This window comes from Phascolarctos cinereus, unplaced genomic scaffold, assembly GCF_003287225.1.
Source record: "Phascolarctos cinereus isolate Bilbo 61053 unplaced genomic scaffold, phaCin_HiC Scaffold_4;HRSCAF=312, whole genome shotgun sequence".
Lineage (NCBI taxonomy): Eukaryota > Metazoa > Chordata > Mammalia > Diprotodontia > Phascolarctidae > Phascolarctos > Phascolarctos cinereus.
Genome location: NW_027555847.1, coordinates 661,364,967 through 661,382,899, shown reverse-complemented (window position 1 = coordinate 661,382,899; position 17,933 = coordinate 661,364,967). Strand labels below are relative to the sequence as shown.

The 17,933-nt window shown below is 38.0% G+C and overlaps 1 long non-coding RNA gene across 1 annotated transcript; it reads left to right on the top strand.

The window, feature by feature from the left end:
- The first annotated feature begins 215 nt into the window (after positions 1–215).
- On the top strand, positions 216–4,496 carry LOC144457081 (uncharacterized). Its single transcript, XR_013486406.1, has 2 exons — positions 216–498; positions 3,497–4,496. It is a non-coding gene; the product is annotated as an uncharacterized LOC144457081 (long non-coding RNA).
- The last annotated feature ends 13,437 nt before the right edge of the window (positions 4,497–17,933 follow it).

Genomic DNA, 17,933 nt, shown 5'->3' with positions numbered 1-17,933 from the left:
CAAATGGTTCAAGAGAGAGAGAGATGAATTGTAAAAGAAGAATCTATGACCTGCAGAGCAGAAATAATTGGAAGAATAGAAGCCAGATAAAATCAACAAGCATTTATTAAGTAACTTCTGTGTGGCAAGCATTGTGCCAATCACTAGGGACACAAAGAAAAACAGAACAAAAAGTTTCTACTCTCAAGGAGCTCATAGTGAAATGGGGAAGACAATATGTGAACAACTATGTACAAGCAAGAATGTATCCAGAATTAATTGGGGATAGTCTCAAAGGGAAGGCACCAAGATTAAGGAGGAGTGAGAAAGATTTCCTGCCTATGGTGGGACGTTAGCTGTGACTTGAGGAAAGACAGGAAATCCAGAAGGCAGAGATGAGGAGGGAGAGAATTCCAGACACAGGACACAGCCATTGAAAATGCACAAAATAGGGAGACGCTATACCTCGTGTGAGGAGCAGCAAGAGGGCTAGCGTCACTGGATCATAGAGTACGTGGGGTAAGTACTTGGCTTTATACTCAAGAGCTTAAAAAATTTGTTGAATTTGAAAGATAAAACTACTTTTAAATTCAATTTTCTTTCTGAAATTTGATTTGTGTAATTAGGTTACGTAGCAAATTTATGACATCAAAGATAGAATGAATTTCAGAGTTATAAAAGAAACAATACACATAAACATTATAATGCATAGAAAAGATTTAAATTTAAAACAGTAAATTATGAATTTTATTTACTCTGGCAAATTCATGAGCATCCTGGGAAAATCCCATTGACTATACTGCATTTTTATAAATGCTCCATTGAGCTGGGGTAGAAATAAGACTACAACTCTTTTACTAATCTAAAAAATGGAGTAATAAACATTTAATATTTCTCTGCAGAATAGATATTCTATATCAGAGCATAACTGAGGCTGGTAGGTACCAGCATGCTTATCAAAGAATGACAGCAGGCCATCCAGTCTAGCACATCAGCTTTTGACTGCTGCCTTCACTATCTACAGTATCTCCACTTATTCTTGCTTATTTCTGTCACCATTCTGGGACAATGTTCTAATGTATCCAGATAGTCTAGTCTTCTTCCCAACTGTTTTTCCTCAGGCATCAGAGGCAGAATTTAATGATAAGAGGGAGTCACTGTACTAACAGATACATACCACTCCTCTTCCAGTATAATGAACAGGCAATGATAACTGAGAAAGGTTGCCAAATATTGGAGGTACATAAACTGTTCATAAGATTGTTAATAAAAAAAAACCTAGAAACCAGGGCAGTTTTCCTTATGTCCTATCTAAAATCTCTCCAATATAAAAGCCTATGTAATATTTCAATACCACAAAAATCTTTCTATTCCATTGGAGATCACTGTTCTCAACTTCAGTGGTCAACATCTTTTAGCAGATATTTATGTTTTTACATAATAATTTTGATTGTGAATCTTACCATTGTAAAGAGGTTGTGAGTTGTATTCTCCTGTTACTGAGAATTTAGGTGCTTATAGGCTATTTACCTAGGCTGATACAATCAGAGTAGCTGGATGGAAGAAGGTGGCGGAATTGCTGCATATATCTATTTTTTGAGATATAGGGAAAGGTGATGGGAGAAAAGCTACGTTCTAGGCTCTACTTACTGTCCAGAGCTGAATCAATCAATAAACATTTATTAAAGAAGGCATTAGAATTAAGAGGGGTCAGGAAAGGATTCCTGTAAAATGTGGTACTTTAGTTGGGACTTAAAGGAAGCCCCTTAGACAGAGATGAGGAGACAGAGCACTCCATGCATGGAAACAGAGAAAATGCCCAGAGTCAAGAAATGGAATGTCTTTTTCATAGAACAGCCAGGAGGCCAGTGTCACTGGATCAAAGAGGATGCAGTGTGGATTAATATATAAAGAAGATTGACAAGGTAGAAGGGGGCCACAGGGTCTTTTGTATTTGATCCTGAAGATGAAGGGGCATTACTATAGTTGGGGTGGGGGTAACTATGGACAACAACACACGGTTGAACCTGAGCTTTAACAAAATCACTTTAGCAGCTGAATGGAGGATGGATTGGAGTGGGGAGAGACTTGAGACAGGTAAACCCAACAGCAGACTATTGAAATTGTCCAAGAATGAAATGACTATGCACCAGAGTGATGGCAGTATATTTGAGAAATGTTGTAGAGTTGAAATCAATAGGCCTTGGCAACAGCTTGCATATGAGGGGTGAGAGAGAGTGAAGAATCCAGGATGACTCCTAGGTTGTGAGTCTAAAGGACTGACAGGATGGTGTAGCCTCTACATTAGCAGGGAAAGTAGGAGAAACACATAAATTCAGAGTAACACAGAAAAGACACATTCAGAAATCAAGAGAACAGAAATGTAAAATCAGTACGTAAACAGACAAGTACAGAAGTTGGTGGTCTAATGTTATGTTCACATTCTGAAACAATATGTTTTGGTAGCTACAGCACCCAGCTCTGACCAGGTCACTCTCTTCCTTGCTCAAGAAATTGTAATGAATAGCTTCCAATTGACTCTAAGACAAAGTACAAACTCTTCTGTTTGGCACTGAAAACCTGTCTCAGTATGGTTCTAGTCTATCTTTCCTGGTTTATTACACATTACTGTCTTTCACAGATTACATTCCAGCTAAATTAGTACTTTCTATTCTGTTCTTACAAATAAGGACCACTATAGTTTACTCATTTCCTTCCAATGGGATATTAGGCCCAGTTAAAGTTATTTTCTAAGGATGATATTTAAGTATTTATTAATATCTCAATTGAGTATTTGAAATTATTTTAAGTACCATGATTTAATCTTTTCATAATACCATTGAAACTATTAATATTTACTTTTTAGCCCTCTTGGGATTTGACATTCTAACCATTTTGTAACATATAAAAAATTCAAGTGACATGGTATCTGGATAATTAATCATTTCATTAGTCATGCTAGCAATAGTTAATAAAAAGGGTCAGTGACACTCTCAAATACCAAAGGCTCCTCATGGAACCCACTCAACACTTCTATGCCCTTGGAAGAGTGGGTGTTCCTGAGGGTGACAATCAACTCTGATTGGTTAACAATTAGTGAGAGGAATGAATATTATAATGAGAGGTGGACCTATTCTAGTGAGGGGCTGGGGGACTTGATTGTGATCACTCAGTCTTGGATAAAGACACAACTCTTATCCGGTCTACCTCCACCTAGGGCAATCTAGACAAAAAGAGGTCCATGTCTGCTTGGACCTAGCTGAGTGGAATAAAATGGGCAGTAATTCACCTTAGATTAAATTCTTTGTAAGGTTCTCTAGTTGGGTGGGGCAACAACTCACACTCAGGATGAAAGGGTTGTACCCAGGTATTTGAGCAATCTCATCTACCAACAATGTCCTTCAGATGATGGCTTGGCCTAGTAGAGAATAACTTTTCAGAAAAGGAAAAATCCTGTGTCTCCCCAATAATAACAGATTAGTTATTTAATAATCATTTCTCTCAATTTCAATTGCAGGTTCACAGACTTGGAGATGAAAGAGACCTTAGAAATCCATGAGTCCAACTCTCTAATTTTACAAATGAGAAAAATCAGACAAAGAGAGCTTAAAGTAACTTTCTCAAGGTTATACAGCAAATCTACAGGGGGATTTGAATCCAGGCCTTTCCTGCTCCAAAAGCCAGTACCCAATCTACTACACCCCAACCAGGCACAATAAAATATTTTTAATTAAGTTACTATAAGTTAAAATTACTGCATAATTAGATGATTAGATTAGTATAGTCCTATATAAATTATATCCATGTGGAGAAAAACAACTATGCTGAAAACATTCTGAATCATTAAGAAAGATCTAGACATTTTATTTTTTAAATTTGTAACAAAAATAATTATTAAAATACTGGCACAGAATGTCTATTTTATCATTGGAATGAAAATATGTCATGGTAGAAAGAAAACTGGACTCGGAGTCTGAAAATAAATCTTGTTTTTGACACTGTGCTGCACTCTTCTGGACACATCTATTATGCCCATGCCAGGAATCTCTTCATCCTGAAAGATTACTTCAGCCCTCTCGCACATCAGTACTCTCTTACGAGGAATTATGACTGTAATGACTACTGAGAAGCATGGAATGATGGAGAGTAAAGTAAGCAGAGCCAGGAAAACAATTTAGGCAGCGACTGCAACAACATAAATGAAAAAAATTACCACAAAGCGATTGAAAGTGAGCATTGCAGAATTATGAAGAAGAATTTTGGCCCCCAAAAAAGAAATATGAGAAGACCTACCACCACCACCCCACTCCTTTACAGAAGTGGAAGATCAATGGGTGTGATCATCTCATATATGTTCATTTTATTGATTGGTTTGGTATAGTTTTTCTCTTTCTCTTTATTTTTCTTTTAAAAATTTCTTTATTATGTAGAAATGCTTTCTGGAAGAGAAAAGGGATAATGGGAGACATTTAAGCAATGTAAAATTAAAGCAATCAATAAAAATGTATTTTAAAAAATTAATACATTAGCCTATAATTTCACTGAATTGCTGTGAAGATATATACTGTCAACTAATTGATTATAAATATGCAGTCACAGGAAAAACAGCATAGCAGATTTCATTCTCCAAGCCCTCTTCAGGGCACCTAAGTGGTATAGTGGATAGAGTGCCAGGCCTGGAGTCAGGACGATCTGAGTTCAAATTTGGCCTCTGGCACTAGCTGTGTATTCCTAGGCAAGTCACTTAATTCTGCCTGCCTCAGATTCCTCATCTGTAAGATGAGCTGGAGAAGAAAATGGCAAACCCCTCCAGTATCTTTGCCAAGAAAACCCTAAAAATGGGTCACAAAGAGTTAGACCTGCCTGGAAAATGACTAAACAACAAACCCTCTTCAGGGCTCAACTCCTTCTGATATTTTGATTTTCTTTTCTTGAGGAATCTCCAATTTGTCTTTATTAGGTAGCATCCATGCCTTCAATGAACAAATATTTATGAAGTACCTACTACTATGTGCCAAGTACTGTGTTGATTACCGGGGATGCAAAGATAAAATTTAAAACAACCTTGCCCTCAGTGAGCTTACATTTTCTTGGGGAACAAGAGATTTTCACAGCTTGATAAATTAAAATATATTTTGAGGATAGAAAGAGCAATAACATATAAGGGGTCAGAAAACTCTTCCTGTAGAAGCTAGGAACTGAGTTGAGCCTCAGAGGAAATTCAAGAAGCATTTATTAAGTGTTTACTATGTACCAAGCACTTGCTAAGGGCTGGAGACACAAAGACAAAAGTGAAAATAGCACCTGCCCTCAAGGAGCTTGTCATCTAATCAGGAGATGCAATATATACGTAAGTGGGCATACATAGAAAACCAATACAAAGTAGCTTTAGTGAGAGGGCACTAGCAGGTAGGGGAATCAGGAAGAGCATCTAGGAGGCAGAGGTAAAGAGGGAGTGTATTCTGGGACTGGAGGACAGCCTTTACAAAGGCACAGATGGGGAAGATTTAATGCAGAGTTTGCGGGCCAATCTGACTGGAGTGTAGAAGATACAAGCCTAGAAAGAGAAGCTGGAGCCAGACTATGAAGGGCTATCCATGCTAAGCTGTATTTTATCCTAGAAACAATAGGGAGCCCCCACAAGCCTCTTGATCGAGGGAGTGACATTGTCATATATATGCTTTTAAAAGGTTGTTTTGTCAGCTTTGTGAAGAATGAGATTAGAAGATGAAAGGGGAGAACAGGAAGACCAATTAGGAGAAGAAGTGATAAGAACCTGGAGAGTCTATCTATCACTGAATGAAAAAGTGACTTGGAATTTCTCATTTTTCTGATGCACTTTTGGAGATGAGTAAATTTCCCTTTTCTTTTGAAATTGTTCTTGCTGTTGTTTTAATGAATGCCAGAATGAACAGGGATGAGAAGATGCATCCCAAACCTCTGCCTGTGTGGCCAGTTTTACAAGCTGGGGGCACTTCTTCCTCCTCTAAACTCAAATAACAGTAGACTACATGTCTATGGCAGTTTATGTCTTAAAAACATTCTCCTTAAAACAACTGGTTGCAGTAGGCAGCATAAGTAGTGACTCCATTTTACATCTGGGAAAACTGAAGCTCAGATAGAGTGCCCTGGATCACACAGGAAAAGTCAGAGAAAGGCCTTCAACCCAGGTCCTGGATTCCAAATCCATATTTCTATCCAATGCCTCCTAAGGCACATAGCATTTTGTGCCCCTATACTACACTCCCCGTGCTATCCTTTATGGAATAGTCTGTATGTGTGTATGTGTGTGTGCATGTTACATCCTCCTCCTAGACTTAGAGCTTCTGGAGAGCAAGGGCTACAGCTCATTTATCTCTGCAGACCCCATAGCACTGGGCAAGGGGTTTACAACTAGAATAGAATAGAATGGGATGGAAAAGAATAGAATGGAATGAGATAGAATGGAAATAGAATAAAATGGAATGGAATAGAATAGAATGAAAATGGAATGGAATGGAAAAGAATAGAAATAGAATGAAATGGAGTAACACAGAAAGGAATAGAATAGAATGAAATGGAATAGAACATAATGCAATGGAAGTGAAATCAAATGAATAGAAGAGAATAGAAATTGAATGAAATTGAATAAAACAGAATGCAACAGAAGAGAATGAAATGGAATTCAATTGAGTGGAATAAAATGGAATGAAATGGAATAGAATAGAACAGAATGGAATGAAATGGAGTGGAATAGAATGAAATATACCTGAATAGAATGGAACAGAACAGAACAGAATAGAATATAGTGGAACAGAATGGAATGGAATAGAACAGAATGTAATAAAATAGAATGAAATTGAGAGAAATAGAATAGAATAGAACTGAATAGCATGGAACAGAACAGAATGGAATAATTGGCATAGAATGGGATGGAATACAATAGAAGAGAACAAAATAAAATGGAATAGAATGGAATGAAAAAGAACAGAATGGACATAGAATAAAATGGAATAATGGAATGAAATAGAATATAATGGAACAGAATGGAATGGAAAGAGAATAGGATGTGAGAGAATGGAATGGAATGGAATGGAATAGAATAGAATGGAATGGAATGGAGCTGAATAAAATGGAATGGAGCAGAATGATCAGATCAGAGTGGAATAGAATGGAATACACCTGAATAGAACAGGATGGAGTAAAATAGAATGAAATGGAAAGAAATAGAATAGAATAGAATAGAATAGAATAGAATAGAATAGAATAGAATAGAATAGAATAGAATAGAATAGAATAGAACAGAATAGAATAGAATAGAATAGAATGGAATAGAATAGAATAGAATAGAACAGAATAGAATAGAATAGAATAGAATGGAATAGAATAGAATAGAATAGAACAGAATAGAATAGAATAGAATAGAATGGAACTTAATAGCATGCAACAAAACAGAATGGAATAGTTTGGCATGGAATAGAACAGAACAAAATAAAACAGAATAGAATGAAATGAAAAAGAATAGAATAGAATGAAATGGAATAGAGTGGAACAGAATGGAATGGAAAGAGAATAGAATGTGATAGAACAGAATGGAAATAGAATAGAATGGAATGGAATAGATCAGAGTGGAATAAAACAGAATGGAATAGGATCTATTCCTTCAAACTACATGTGTGCAACATGGCTAATGTGGAAATATGTTTTGCATGACTTCACATGTATAATGGGTAAGGTATTTCTTGCCTTCACAATGAGTGAGGAAGGGGCAGGAAGGAGGGAAAGAATTTGGGACTGAAAATTTTAAAAATGAATTTTAAATAAAAAACAATTTCTAAAAAAATAAATTAAACTTGACTCTACCTGGAGGACACCACATCTCTGGCAACCCTCTCCACTAGAAACGATTCCTTTTATCACTCCTCTCAACTCAGTTCTAAACATATGATCCAGTCAACTCACAGGATCAAGGGAAGGGGCTGATGTGATCACTGCTTCCCATTACTATTTCCTGACTATGCCACACACACCCTTCAAAATTCCTCTTAACTTAATAAATACTTTTTCAATACATGCATAAAAGAATGGCTTCTTTTTGCTACTATAAAAAGGAGGAAAAAAGGAAGTTAAGTTGGGAGGGATGTGTGAGCACTAAGGGTTGGCCCAGTAAAGGGCACTATTCTGATTTTCTTGTGACTATATATCTATACTCAATTAGTTGACGCAGTCTGTGTTCTCACAGACAACCAGGTGATTTGGACAATTCGGTGAAACCACACATCAATTTGTTAAATGAAGATAAACTAGTTGTTTAAATGCAAAAGAATTAGAGAATCATTGAATTTTAAAGCATCAAGGAAAATTAGATGGCATCTAGTCCCACCCCCTGTACCTGGTATGTGATCCCTTTGCACATTCCTGATGAGTTAAAGTATTTTCAGCAACAGGCACACATATCATATCTCTTGAGGATATCTGATCCAGTTATTAGCACTTCTTCTTACCCTGAGACTAAATCTACCATCCTGTAACTTCTCATTTCTCCTACATTTGCCTTATATGTCAAACAAAATAAGTGTATTTAAATAGAGAACCCTCTGAATATGTGAAGGCAGTGATCATACCTTTCCTGAGTTTTTTCTAAACAAAATAAACCCGATGCTTACAATTATTTCTCATCTGATAAAGTCTAGTGCCCCCTAGACAATCTGGTCACTGTCCTCTGGACACATTTCAGAGATGACCAGGGTTACAGACAGTTTAGGTGCTGACCAGTTGGTTCGGTCCAAATGGTGAATCCATTATGTAGACATCCATTTTAGACACTGATTCAGACATAAAGAAAGACTGCATAAGCTACCCCCTGATGTAGTAAATTGAAAAGTAATGATGGGCTGAGATTCTTAAAATCTAGCCCAATGCTCAGATTCTTTAAAACTCTAGCCACCGGCTCAGATTCTTAAGATCTGGCCTGCTTGCATTAGCAATACAAATGCTTAGATTCCTTAAGAGTCTGGCCAATATGGTGGATTCTTTAAATTTCACCCACCCTGATCAATGTTCTAATAAACTTTGTATTTGGCTGAAAGAAGATTTGGGTCTAATTCATTCAGGCAGGACCCATGTGTCATGCCATATGGGGAAGCTGCCTAACCCTAAGCTCTTCTCCAGCCAAGACTGCAAGGTATGTAAGCGTCCCTCCTGCTTTCTTACCCTGCAGTTGGGGTGGCTCCCCAAGCACCTAGGAAGGCTTGGAGGTGCTTTTCAGGCAGACAGTCATGAGACTATCTAGCACTCAGCCTGACACTCTCAGGTTCTCAGTCCATGGGTTCAGTTTGAGGCCATGGATGTGGGTACATTTTCCACAGCACAAAAGACAAGGACAGATGCCCTATCTGGAAGTGTATGCCCAATTCTGTCAATTCTCTCAGCACTCGGGAATTGGGAAAACTGCAGGTGCTTTTTGGTTCACTGAGGCTTAATTACTCCCTTCCCTCTATATCCCTGGATCCTCTTTCATGGAGGCTACAGGGAAAAGTTAGAATAGCGAAAAACATCTTAGCAGATTCTGGTGGCTTTGTAATCAATTTTAAAGAGTTTTGAAACACCTCCTTACAACCCTGGTCACTCTCATCTCCCACTCCCTTCCCTTGAGTCAAGAGGGTATCTTTGTTAACCCCTCTCATAGAAGAAGAGAGTTTCACCCTTCCCCCCTCATTTTTGAATTCATCCTCCCCCACTTTATGAAAGGAAGGGGGGAGGGGCAGCAGCTACAGAGTGGGCCCCACTGGCAATGACCTTGGTCCCTGGGGCAACCTTTGCCTGGAAGCATCAACCAGGTTCAGCACATTCTGCTCATCCCCCAATCCCCACCTCAAACCCCAGCAGCTTTGGGGAGAGAGGAAAGGAGGATAGGTCAAGATAAAGAAGCTAGCCAGCCTCCAAATTTGAGTAAGCCCGCTCTTTTAAAGTTGTAGTTTTGACTAATAATGATGAGATGTTGACTCTCTGTGTAAAGTAATTTGGAAATGCATGTAACAAAATTGAAGTCACCTGATTGGTAATGGGTTTGTTTCAAATTGGTAAACTTCTTGTATCAGTTGGGACATGCAACTTTTCATAATTTGGTTACAGCTAAAACAATTTGGCTATTATTGGTTATTGTTTTAATGTGTAAACTTGCCAAAGAGTTTGTGTTATGGCTTGCTGAGAATTTGCAAGTGCAGGAAGAGTTTTTCCTAATCTGTGATTAATGGAACTTGCTGGTTGAGGTAAAAACTCATGGGACTGTAAATGATTTTATTTTGAGTTGTCTAATGGATCATAATAATCCATCAATAATCAATAATCTACCATCTGAGAGAAATGCCACAAGCTACTCAGACAGAATGTGATACTGGTGGGAAGTCAGCATCAGGAAAAGCTGAAAGGACAATTTTAGTCTCAGTCTAAGATGGGATCCTCCTGCATCTATTTCCCCATGATGTTCCTTTGAAAAGGCATGGCTATCCCTGAGTCTGGCTATGAGGTGGATTTGATGCTGCATGGTGGGAAAACTGAATGATCTGAATTCCAGCAGAGCTAAGGATGTTTTACCCTGAAATATTTAGGCCGTAAGTCTTGTCCTTGCTTTATCCTTTTACAGCAAATTTCTATAGTCAGAGCAAAATAGACAGCAAAAGATATAAGCACAATGCAAGTGCTGAGATCTTGCTGCTTTAATCTGAATGTCTAGTAATTCAATACCCCCAAACAACTGAAATTAAATCAGAAACATCTTCGGTTTGGATTGTGGAGGAGAATTTCAGTGATAATTGAAGTGAAAGTCAGTGTCTAGCAGATTCATTTGTGTAATCTGGGGTGGAAAATTTTTACTTACAGAAGTGCTACTTAAACTTTTGAAAAAGTAACAAGATCAGATAATCCTGCACATCAAATGTAAATGATTTTAATGGGGCTCTTACACTTTTACTTCTCCTTATATCTGGGCCCTGAAGTCTTTTCTATCAGATTTGTGACTTCCAGACTACAGGCCATTCACTACAGTTGGCAGCAAACAGTGGATACCAGCCAATGTCCCCCATCATCCCCTGGATGTGCTGTGGTCTGAGAGGTTCAGAGACCCCCTCAATGACCAGAGTACAGGACAGGGTCATCTGAGATAAATTCACAGACTCAAACATTCTTTAAGTCAAGGTGCCAAAGATTTGTTGTTACCCTATATAGTGGGTAAGTATTCTCAAGGAACCTACAACCTAACAGGAATGATGCTAAAGCCTATATAGGAAAAGCAGTGGAGTATGTGCCAAGTGTGCTAATTAGGTGATAACATACAACCTTAGTCACAGGCATCATTCACAACCGGAAACCAAGGATGGGGGGTCCTAAGGGGTGTATTTTTGTTCTGTTATGTGTGTAACAAGATAGTTTCAGGAATGGATGTCTATAACTTGATCTCTGGATTGTATTGTTGCATTCTGCAAGATTGAGACTACTCAAGGACCAGAGTATAGGATGGGTTCGTCTGGAATGAATTCACAGACTCAAGCATTCCTTCAGTCAAGGTGGCAAAGATTTATTTTTACACTATACAGTGAGCAGAGGTACTTAAGGAATTCTGCCATGGTGGGCAGAGCTCCCTAGGAAACTTGCAACTGACAGGAATCATCCTGAAGCTTATATAAGAAAAATAGTAAATTATGTGGTAAGTATGCTAATTAGGTGATAACATACAACTACGTCATTCACCACTGGAAACCACAGGGAGGGAGAGTTTCCTAAGTGGTATATTTTTGGTCTGTTATGTCTGAAACAAGATAGTTTCAGGAGTTGACAGCTATAGCTTGACCTCTTGATTGTACACAGTAACTGTAGGCATCAGTCCTTGATCGTTCAGCTGATACAAGATAGTACAAAGGAAATTCTATAGAGGTCAGCTTGTTCTTGTAACAGGGAAAGATAGTTTGCCTCACTGGGCCCACTCATGAGTTATTGCCAGATATAGAGTCCTTGGGCTGGAGGAAAATTGCCAGGGCTAGTGTTTCTGAGGCCCAGGAGAAATTGAGGCCCAAGCCCAGGCACCCAAGCACCCCATCAGATGCAGCCTGTGCTCGGTTTCAGTCAACCTCCTCTTTGGGACCCCCCTGAGGCAGGGACAGCTCTACTATTGTCAGCAGAAATCAGTTTCAGAAGCCAAGACCTTTGTCCATTACCCAAAAGAATTTGGATCTCATTTGTTTAAGGGGAGAATGGTGGGGATGGGATCTGGACTGGACCCCTAAAAAGAAAAGCCCTCGACTTTCCCACATGGCCAAATCTCTGGTGTTCACCTGAGGCTATAATCCCATCAACTGGCCTTTTGTTATTGCCTACACCCAATCTCCCAATTCTGTTACCCTTAACCTAGCCTAGCTCTCCATTGTCTTACCTCCCTATGCCCCCCCCACTTCCTACCCTTAATCCTATATAGGCTCCATTCTCCCTTGGCCATGTGGTTCAGGTCCTCGGCATTCTGTTACCTCACAGTTACCCCAGCTTACTGACCACCCCATCCAAATCCTCCTTAGATCCCTCCTCCAGTCATGCCAAACTACTTGGCCACTCCTAGATCCCTCCCACAGTCTTTCTGTACATAAGGTCCATCTAGCCTCCATTAACGTGCTGAGATTTCTTAAAATCTAGCCACTGCTTGGATTCTTTAAGAGTCTAGCCAAGGTCTCAGATTCTTCAGATTTGCCCTGCTTGCATTAGCCATACAAATGCTTAGATTCCTTAAGAGTCTGGCCAATATGGTGAATTCCTTAAGTGTCACCCACTCACAATCAATGATCTAATAAACCTTGTCTTTGGTTGAAAAAAAGAAAGAAAAGAAAAGTAATGATGACATCACTTTGAGTGATAGGGAATATAAGTAAAACTTATATTCCCTTTCCTTTGAACCCATACCTAGCAATTAATTTTCATGCCAGAAGCTATAGCAATTTAAAAGCCTCTTTAAATGAGATTAGTTTTCTCAAGCTATCATACAGTGCTTTCAAGCACTTTCCTGTTGTTAGGCTAGTTAACAGACTATAGACCACATTATTCAACCTCATTCACCCACTCAAAATCTTGAGAAACATTAAGGGAAAACAAGAGAAGACACAATTCCTTTTTGGTTATCATTAAGTCTCTACCACGGACCATGGCTGAGAGTTGGGTCTGGCTTCTTTGAGCTATGTAAAAAATAATGTATTCTTTTCAGATAGGAAATTCCACCACTGATGATCTAATCTTCAGGAGAGAAAAACCTAATAGATGCCTCCATAGAATTTCCAATGAGTAAAATCACATAATAATAACTGATATTTTCTTAATACTTTTTAAAGTTATCAAAGAACTTTTCCCACAACATTCCTGTTAAGTAGATAATGTAAGTATAATTATTCCCATTTTACAGAATTAAAAACGAGAGCCAGGGATGATAATGGATTGGTCTAAACTGCCATGTGATGTTATTTAAACATTTATAGTCTTCTGGCCAGGAAAGCAGCCTGAACTGAGCTCAGCCTGTTACCCAGGTCACCCATACATTCTCCAGCAAAACTCTCAAATTCACACCAAGCCAAATAAGGATGAAGATATCCAATAAGTGGAGCAGCTAGGTGGCACAGTGGATGGAGCACTGGCTCTGGAATCAGGAGGACCTGAGTTCAAATCCAGCCTCAGACACTTGATGCTTACTAGCTGTGTCACCCTGGGCAAGTCACTTAACCCCATTGCCAAGAAAGAAAGAAAGAAAGAAAGAAAGAAAGAAAGAAAGAAAGAAAGAAAAGAAAGAAAGAAGAAAAGAAAGAAAGAAAGAAAGAAAGAAAGAGAAAGAAAGAAAGAAAGAAGAAAGAAAGAAGAAGAAGAAAGAAAGAGAGGAGAGGAAGGAGGGAAGAGAAGGAAGGAAGAGGAAGAAGGAAGAAAGAAAGAAAGAAAGAAAGAAGAAAAAGAAAGAAAGAAAGAAAGAAAGAAAGAAAGAAAGAAAGAAAGAAAGAAAGAAAGAAAGAAAGAAAGAAAGAAAAGAAATCTAATAAGTAACTATAGTGAGTGAGTGACTCGACATTATAGAATTGTAAAAAAGTAAAACTCATGGGCAATCAGAAAAAAGGGCCACTTGCAAAGCCTGCAACGGCATAGACAAATAAGCCTCCAAAAGAGACCAGAGAAGGGCAGTGAGACATGTAACCTTTAAGACCCTGTGACAAGAATCAGCAAGAGTGGAAAATCCCAAAAAAGGGAGAAGGCCACAGATCTTGGAATCCTCAAAAAAGAGAGGCAGCTACCTAGGTGGTGCGGTGGATAGAGCACTGACCCTGGGGTCAGGAGGACCTGAGTTCAAATGCGGCCTCAGATAAGTAACACTCACTAGCAGTGTGACCCCATTGCTTAGCCAAAAAGAAAAAAAGTAAAGAAAAGAAAACAAAGACCAGAGTAGTGTATCAATGCTTAGACTAATACACCCCAAGGGCTCTGAATTCCCCATTGTTCTGTCCTAAGATGCCACTGAGGACATTGAAGATTCCTTCCCTAAATCTCAAAGATTTAAGGACATCTGAACTCAGGAGAGTCATCACAGCAACTCAGAGGAAATAAGGAAGGACCAAGCAGGGCCCACCACCACAGGGTAGCAGGGGCTGAGTTTGGCCCTCAAACAAAGCCTCAATTCAGGAATAAGTCAAAGAAACTACTGATCAACATTGAAAATTATTATAAATCTGGATATTCCCAAAAGGAGAGTGTGACTCCATCATAACAACTGAAAGCAGTCATTTATAGGAAAATATGGATCCTTCCATAAGGATTACATGAACATCTAGAAGAACTGAAGCAAGAAATAAAAAAGGAAATTAAAACTCTTGAAGAAAGAATTAGAGAATAAGTAGTTTAGAAGGGAACATGGTAAGCCTTACCTAAGAAATGGACTCCCTGAAAGCTAGAATAGTCCAAAAATAGACTCCATTAGACAGCAACAAATTTTAGAACAAAATGAAAGATTGAAAAAAAAATTTAATGCAACATATTTGATGTTTAGAAAAAACTGATAGGGACAGCTAGGTGATGCAGTGGATAGAGCACTGGCCCTGAAGTCAGGAGGACCTGAGTTCAAATCTGGCCTCAGACCAAACACTTGATACTTACTAGCTGTGTGACCCTGGACAAGTCACTCAACCCCAATTGCCTAAAAAAAAAAACTGATGTGAAAAACAGATCAAGAAGAGGTCATTTAAGAATCATTGGACTCCCTGAAAACTATAATTTTTTAAAGTCTGGACCCTATACTTCAAAATCACAAATTAAAATCCCCAGATCTATTAGAACCAGCAGACAAAGTGAAGATAGAAAGAACCCACAGATCCCCTCCTGAAAGAAACTCCAAAAGAAAAAGTCCCAGGAATTTCATAACCAAAATCCAAAGCTCTGATATCAAGGAAAAAATACTTCAAGCATCCCAAAAGTGGTTCAAATGTTAAGAAATCACAATAAGAATCACACAAGACCAAGTAGCTTCTAGACAAAAAGAGAGGAGACACTGGAATACAATATTCCAAAAGTCAATAATAAAGGCTTACAATAAAAAATAATTTACCTTGAAAATCTGAGTATAATCCTACAGAGGGTAAAATGGACTTGTAATGAAATAGAGTATCTTCAAGTATTTCAGATAGATAAAATGATGACTGAAGAGTAGAAACTTTGAAATGCAAGCCAACAAAAAAAAACATCAAGAGAAACTTTCTAGGTAAATTTATTTAAGTAACAACAAGGGACCATGTGATGATATAATGCTACCATTCCATTTTTCAAAATAAAAATTTTATTTGAGCAGATTAAGTAAAATATATGTCTTTCCTCTGAATTTAGCAAAATCTATTAGTCCTCTTGGCTATGCAACATGATTTGTCATTGTCACACAAAATTCCATGGGACATAGGAAACTTGGTTTTGGAGCAATACTACTGACTGAAGGCAAACACTAACTACTGCAGCACTTTCTCCCACTTTCATGATCTGGATGGAGTAGGGTTGGACATGGTGATGGGCCCTATGCTTCCTGTACATCTTGTGGGCCTCATTCCTTGAATTATATAGCACAGCCAGGTGCCAAAGTTTTTCTCTCTAAGAGAGGACTTCTCAAACACTTACCCACAGAATTCAATTTCTCTAGAGGAATTCTTTATCAGAAAGCATCAGAATGAAGACTTTTTTCAAGAACAGGATTAGGAGCTAAGGCTTGTATCTTATAAAGAGACAGCACTGGACACTTGAAACTGGGTAGTGCCCAGCTACCTTATACCCTGTCACGATTCCCAAGGACTTTATGTTGCTGCTGCCTCACTTCTCTCCAATTTGTAAAAGTAGTACATACATTCTAATTGTGGAAAAGAAACATATCCTTTGAGAAATACAATATCTTCAGAGGTTGTTGAGGGAGTTATATAAGAAAAACAGAAGACCTGAGGTGGATTGGTTATGTTCTGATAGTTTTAAGAGGTGAAAGAAAAAAGATAGTATAAGGAATAAACTTGTGTAGCAAAGAGGAAGGAAGGAGTGAAACTTTCTATTTCTCATAATTAGGGGACATGAGAAATAAGTATACAAACATAAAAGGAGTGGGAGGAAGATGAATATCAGATGAACTTCACTCATATGAAATAGCAAAGGAGGATCAACCGTATTTACACACACACACACACACACACACACACACACACACACACACAAAGGTTTTGTAGAAAGATACCAAACTCAACCAAGAAAACAGTCATTGATGTGAAGAGGGGGTTCTGTGGAAGGGAAGGGAAGGAAAGAGAAATCCATAGGGCTGTTCATCAATTGGGGAATGCCTTAAATTGTGATATATGGATGCAATGGAATATTATGCCACAAGAAATTATGAAAGAGGTGATAGTAAAGAATACTGGGTAGTGCGAACTGATGGAAAGCAAAGTGAGAAAAAGCAAGAAAACAAATTATACAAAGATAAAATTGTAAAGAAAATCAACTTTGAGTGAATTATGATCAATGTTTATGATTAAGAATCATGATCAGTGCAATAGCGAGCCATGTTTCCAGAGGACCTAGGATAAGATATGTCCTCGGGGCAATTAGGTGGTGCAGTGGATAGAGCACAGTCCCTGGATTCAGGAGGACCCGAGTTCAAATCCAGTCTCAGACACATAGCACTTACTAACTGTGTGACCCTGGACAAGTCACTTAACCCCACTGCCTAGCCAAAAAATAATAAGAAGAAGAATAAAATGAGACATGTTCTGTGTTTCCTAACAGAGAGATAATGGACTCAAGGTTCAGAAAGAGACATATGTGTTTTTGGATACAGTCACTATGTAAATTCGTTTTGCTTTCCTATAATTATTTGTCACAAGAACTTTTTTTTTAATCTCTTTCAGGTTGTTTGATTGGAGAGGTAGAGAGTTGGTAGATGGGATAAGCAATACTGATTCCAAAACAAACAAGTGCCATTGAAATTTTTTTGATGCATAGAAGACAACAGAAGTATATTCAGAAAGAATCACAGACAAGCAGGATAATTCTAATAATAATATGTGGGATTTCTTACATATTTTTAAAAATAAGCAGTATAAAATGGAGGTTCATGTTCCATACACAATCCTCTTTTATGTTCTTGTGTATGTGGCAATGCAATTTTTTGTTTGAGTTCAAAAATTTTAAGTGAAAATTTTTAGTGGCTTGTGTTTTTAAAGGCTGCTTTTATTCAAATGAGTTTAAAGATTTTTAGCAAAAATGAATTTTTATATTATCAAAGGGTTTTTCTTCATATATCAATATGATTATGTGACTTGTACTGTGTGGGATATTAACATAATTGTGTTAACTCTTTTTTAATATCTAAGGTTGAACCTTGTATTCTTCCTGGTATAAACCCAACTAGGTTGCAGTGAATATGTTCATATATATATATATATATT